The sequence below is a fragment of the Octodon degus genome, unplaced genomic scaffold (assembly GCF_000260255.1).
Source record: "Octodon degus isolate 3935 unplaced genomic scaffold, OctDeg1.0 scaffold00096, whole genome shotgun sequence".
Classification (NCBI taxonomy): Eukaryota; Metazoa; Chordata; class Mammalia; order Rodentia; family Octodontidae; genus Octodon; species Octodon degus.
In genome coordinates, this window is record NW_004524672.1 from 7,316,259 (window position 1) to 7,321,507 (window position 5,249).

Below are 5,249 nucleotides of genomic sequence, written 5' to 3' on the forward strand. Positions count from 1 at the left end.
CCCTTCCCTTCCCTTTCCTTTCTTTTCCTTTCCTCTCCTCTGCTCTCCTCTGCTCTCCTCTGCTCTCTGCTCTCCTCTGCTCTCCTCTGCTCTCCTCTGCTCTCCTCTGCTCTCCTCTGCTCTCCTCTGCTCTCCTCTGCTCTCCTCCCCTCCCCTCCCCTCCCCTCCCCTCTCCTTTCCTTTTCCCCGGATGCCATTTGCAATTGATTTCAAAATAAAGAATTTTAAACTTAAATTAAGTGAAATGTTTCATCTCCAATAATTCCTTTTTCCTTGGTAGGAAATATGTAATTTCAAGAATAATTATTTCTATTACATTTTCAATCCTATTAGTGAAAAACATTATGGACATTTGTTTTCTGTTTTGTTATATAAGTAGCTTCATAATATCCTTAGTCTTTCTGACTGCCTGCAAAATCTAAATTACTTGTGATGAGCTTTTTACAGGAATTTTTGAGAACTCCTGGGCAATATAATCTTTAAGCTTCTTTCAACAATCCAGTTTTTCAGTTATTCTCAACACAACACAGCAATGAAATCAATCACGCAATGCAGCTGGAGGTGTCTTTGCCAACATTGCCCACATTTTGTTTGGGAGTGGAATAAAATCCAACAAGCTCAATTAATATGTGAGCCCCTCTTCCTTAACAACTGTCCAGCTTTGCCCCATAGGTTTGCAGAGTAAGAGAAGACTTTGTTCAAGTCCAAGCATCGTACCTCCCAGAGAACACCAAGTCCTTAACCTTTCTGTGTCCCGTTCCCCACCTTGCTATGAAAAATGCATTGGTGAATGAATGTTTGCATCCTCCCTAAAGATCCTCAGGGCCTGCACATGTTTATAAAAACTTGTAAGCAATGACTTTCCTGTCAGCTAGCTTTTCTGTAAATCATCCTTTATTCTTACCTTATTAATGCAAGAAATAGTCTAAAAAGAGAACATTAAATCAGAGAGCTAATTCAATAAAGGCCACTAAGTGATTTTGATACTGCTAAGACAGATTCTTCAGGATACTGCATAGACTGTTGTATGTTTTCAGTACGTAGAAGACAGAATTCCCATTGAGTCTACTTGGGAGTGTGTGACCAGTATTATAACTCTGTGATGAGATTAGAAGGATTTTCAGGCCTCTGGAGCCAGATAGTCCTTGTGATCAGTTTGCATAAACAGTTCAATTTCCTTCTAAAGAATCACTGTTGGAATGTCCTCTTTGACCTTCAGGAAACGCCATATTGAAATATAATTTGGTACTTGGGAAGGTAATTTTTAACCCTCCATTAGTGTAGACTTTAACTCAAATTAGGTTTTATAAATTTAGCTACTTGGCTGAAAGCAGCTACTGCAGACACAGTTAATGATAGAAAAATTGTAGTTAAAGAAGCTGACTTGACTCTTAGAGATACATTGAGGCTGGTTTTCAATGAAAGGTCACTGGGTGATGTTGATGTGTCACTGTCATGGGGACCACCCCGCAAGCATGCCTGTACCTAACCGGATGCACCCAACAGGGTTGTGGGCTTGGGGGCCAATGAAAACTGAGACCACCACTCTGCTTGCCTACTCCTCCATTTATAGCATATCCAAGCCACAGTGGGTTGAAGGTCAGAACTCACTCTATGTGACCACAGTGCTTTAAAACTTGAGAAAGAACTCACGTCTGGATTTCAAAGCTCTTGTTTCATCACAGTGTAACCTTAAATGTTACTTAAAACCTCCCATTCCTTCATCTGCAAAATGAGAGTTGTGTTGGTGCTCTAACTTCTTGGAAGTATTATGATAAATAATGCATGTAAGCACAGGAAATACTCGTTAGGTGCGTGGTATTTGTCATCACAATTGCTACTATTAACTGCATTCACATGATCCATTATTTTAAAAAAGAACTATGAAGACAATCTATTAATATCAAACTGTATTTCCCAGTAAAGGAGAAAATTACATTAATGATCTATCTGGGGTGATTTTAAAAGTGTAGATGTGATTAGGATTATATTGGACATTGAGTCCCATGTACTCACACCCATAAACTCAAAAATCTAGTTGTTGTGTTAGCTTTAAAGAATATTATAAGGGTTGGGGAGAGACAGTTCAGGGGTGTGAGCACCTGCCTGGCAAGCACAATGCCCTGAGTTTGATCCCAGGTACCAAAAGACAGCCAAAAGTAATGACAACTACACATTCTCCAACAAGGCTTTTCTTGAGGGATCTTAGGATCAACCTTGTTAAACTGATGAAAGAAAAGGATCTTCCTTTCCTTCTCAATCTAAGTCATGTCTTTTATGTGTGCAGAAAGTAATCAAGGAAAGCTACAGGAATTGAGCACAAAGTTTGCTTTGTAGCTGAACTGGGGGCCTCCCCGTGGCACAGTTGGGTTTCATGTGGAGCCAGCTCACACAGACCTCCATCAGACGGCGCCACTGGGGAGAGGACAGGAGAGAATCATTTTCTGATGGAGCACTTTGGACTTAAGCAGAGTTACTAGCGTTCAGAAATAGAGCGCTGTGGATCCCACCAGAAGAGGAAGGTGGGAAATAATAACACATGTTAGCGCTTGTTATGCCAAGTAGGTCTTTTGCGTGGCTTTTGTTTATAGTGAAAGAGACAATGAAAATTTTAAGGTGCAAAATAAGTGTTGAATAAATGCTGCCTGTATTTACACATCCACGCACCCACTACGGGAAGCCTGTGAACCTCGCGGAGCAAAGAAATGCATTAAAGTATCAGTTGAGTAGGTCATTTTGAATGTAGGCTGCAAAATATCTGTGTGTGAAAAGCCACTACTATATTTTGAGAATGCCTTTCTAAGAATCCTGAAATATTAATAACATGGTCTTAATGTAGTCAGAGACAAAAGAATGTATTAAGTGTAGTGACGCCTGCAGAGAATAGCACAATGACAGTTCTGTATTTTCTGCTTGTGCTCATAAAAGCAAAAGAAAAAAAAAGTAAAAATAGTCAGTGTGTTAAAATATCAGCAGCACTCAATTTTCCAATTGCTCTCTCTTTCCCAAGCAAATTCATGTGAATTCATTCTGGGTGACATCTTCAAGGAAATACTATCTTCAAGGAAAAACAGGGCAAAATACAAAACTTGCAAATTAACTTTCCTCAATAACATCACACAATAAAGAAGCAGAATTTTTGATTAACAAATTGGAAGAAACACCTTCCAATGTGATTTTTTGTGAGCTTAATTTTCTTGTAAAACTAGAACATAGCTAGTTCTAAAGAAATATGGCAAGGGAGGACAACACAGCTGTGCCTTTCCTTTTCTTGCAAGCTAGTCGAAGGCGCCTCTGCACTTGTCAGTCATTGGCTAATTTTTGTCACCAGTCATCTCCTGGTGGCACTACATGATTTTGAGATTCAGCCCCTTGGTGAATTCAAAGCACCCAGGAGTCAGTCAATTGGAGCCACGCGCAATTTTTGTACTTTCTTGGCAGTGTGAACATGAATTGCTTCAAGCAACTTGTGTGCTTTGCCTGGGAGAATGACAGGTGGGAACTCAGGCCGTTGTGTTTGTGTTCCCGAGCTCTTTGTGTTTGCTGCGGGAAGGCCAGGTTTGACCCCCAGTGCTTCTTCCTGTTAAAACCAGGGTTTCTGATTTTCGTGGAAACCCTAGGGCCATCTTAAGCATGACCAAAACTTTCTTGCAAATTGAACCTTTTCTAATTATGCAATGTATATAAACGAGGGACACATAAATCTTAGCCATTGGAGCGACTTGTTTTTCTAAGATACTTCGGTCCACTGAAAGACGAAAGCAAATCAGGGCGAGATTGATCTCGGAGCGCTTTTATTGTTGGTGCTCCACACATCATAAAGTTTTGGCTCGTTAAAGGGAATTCCATAAACAAGTTTAGTTAATAAGAGTGGAATCACTGTGTGCCTTTCTGAGCCCCGCTAAGCGCCCTTTCCACTTGCCATTTTGAAGCTGTGATGTGGACAACCCCAGCAGGAGATGTGAGAGACAGGAGGAGGCCTTGGGTGCAGGCTGGACAGATGCTCGGGAGCCAGCGTAGCTAAGGAGTGGCGGCGCCTCTTCAGGGAGGACCAAGTGGTGTGCTGGATCTCCTTTGATCTGCTTGTAAGAGTTGGTGTGTTGCTAGCATGTTTGGCATCTCTTGGTGGTCAGATCAGCAGAAAACACCCTGTGACTTCTTCTCCCAACTGGTGGCTTTGTTAATATAAACACACCCTAAAGGACATAAAAAATGGAGACACTTCAGGGTGAATCACACTGGGAAGACTGTGGGTAACTAGGTTTTTTTTTTTTTTTTTTTTTTTTTTTAAACTTCTGCTAGAATGACTTTTAAGGGCTTTGCCTTTATAACTTTAATACTGATGATGCTGGTCATTTTTATTTGAGCTTTGGGCAGATTTGAGAGGTAATCACCGAAGCACACTTAGGGAAGAAAAAAGGAAGTGAAGCCCTATTAATTATTTTTTATTATGAGGTTTCATGGCATTATTGAATTTTTCCACATTACCAAGAGCAGTCCTCAATGTCAGTGAGGAGTTTATAAAGATGAAGTCATGGAAGCCTCAGGTGCACAGGCACGTGTATCACTGCGCTCTCCGAATCAGCCTCTGGGGCTGGGGGGTTGTGCATCACTGGGGAGCTGTGCTGCGAGATCGGAGGAGGGAAGAAGAGAAGGGCTTTATTAACTTGAGAATAAACACAAAATATATGCTGAGCTTTAAAAAGATCATCCTAGCATATTACATTCCGGAATCTACAATGAGTAGTTTTCATGACTTTGCCCTACTTTACAAAACCCTTGTCTTTTATATACTTGGTCAGTGTTGTTGGATTTCTTTCTTTTGACTCTCTCTGTAGCTGTAATTAGGAAATAATCACAGAGCAATTTTGCTTGTTAGATTTTGGACATGCATCCAATTGGGTGGTTAAGGACCACACTCTCGGATTCCAGGGCTTACAGCTAAGAGCACAGGCTTTGAGAGAAGGCCACTTGGGGTCAGAGTTGGTGGCTGACACTCACCAGACGCTGGTCTTGTACCAGTAATTGCTAGCCCCAAGCTGGGATTCCTCTTGTCTCTCTTCTCTCCTTCCTTTCCATGCTCTTCTGCCATTACTCCCCTCCTCCCTTCTCTCTGTCTTTCTGCCTGTCTCTGTCTCATCATCCTCATCCTCATCCTCATCCTAATCATCATCATCATCTTGTGGTACTAAGGAATGAACCAACAGCCTCCACACGGAGCTATATCCCTGGTACCTCTCCCTGCCTTT

The 5,249-nt window shown here is 41.4% G+C and overlaps 1 protein-coding gene across 1 annotated transcript in view; it reads left to right on the forward strand.

Annotated features, from left to right (window-relative positions):
* Window positions 1-5,249, forward strand: part of Epha4 (EPH receptor A4) — a 144,948-nt gene that overhangs the window by 61,911 nt on the left and 77,788 nt on the right. The gene's annotated exons all lie outside the window — the stretch shown is intronic.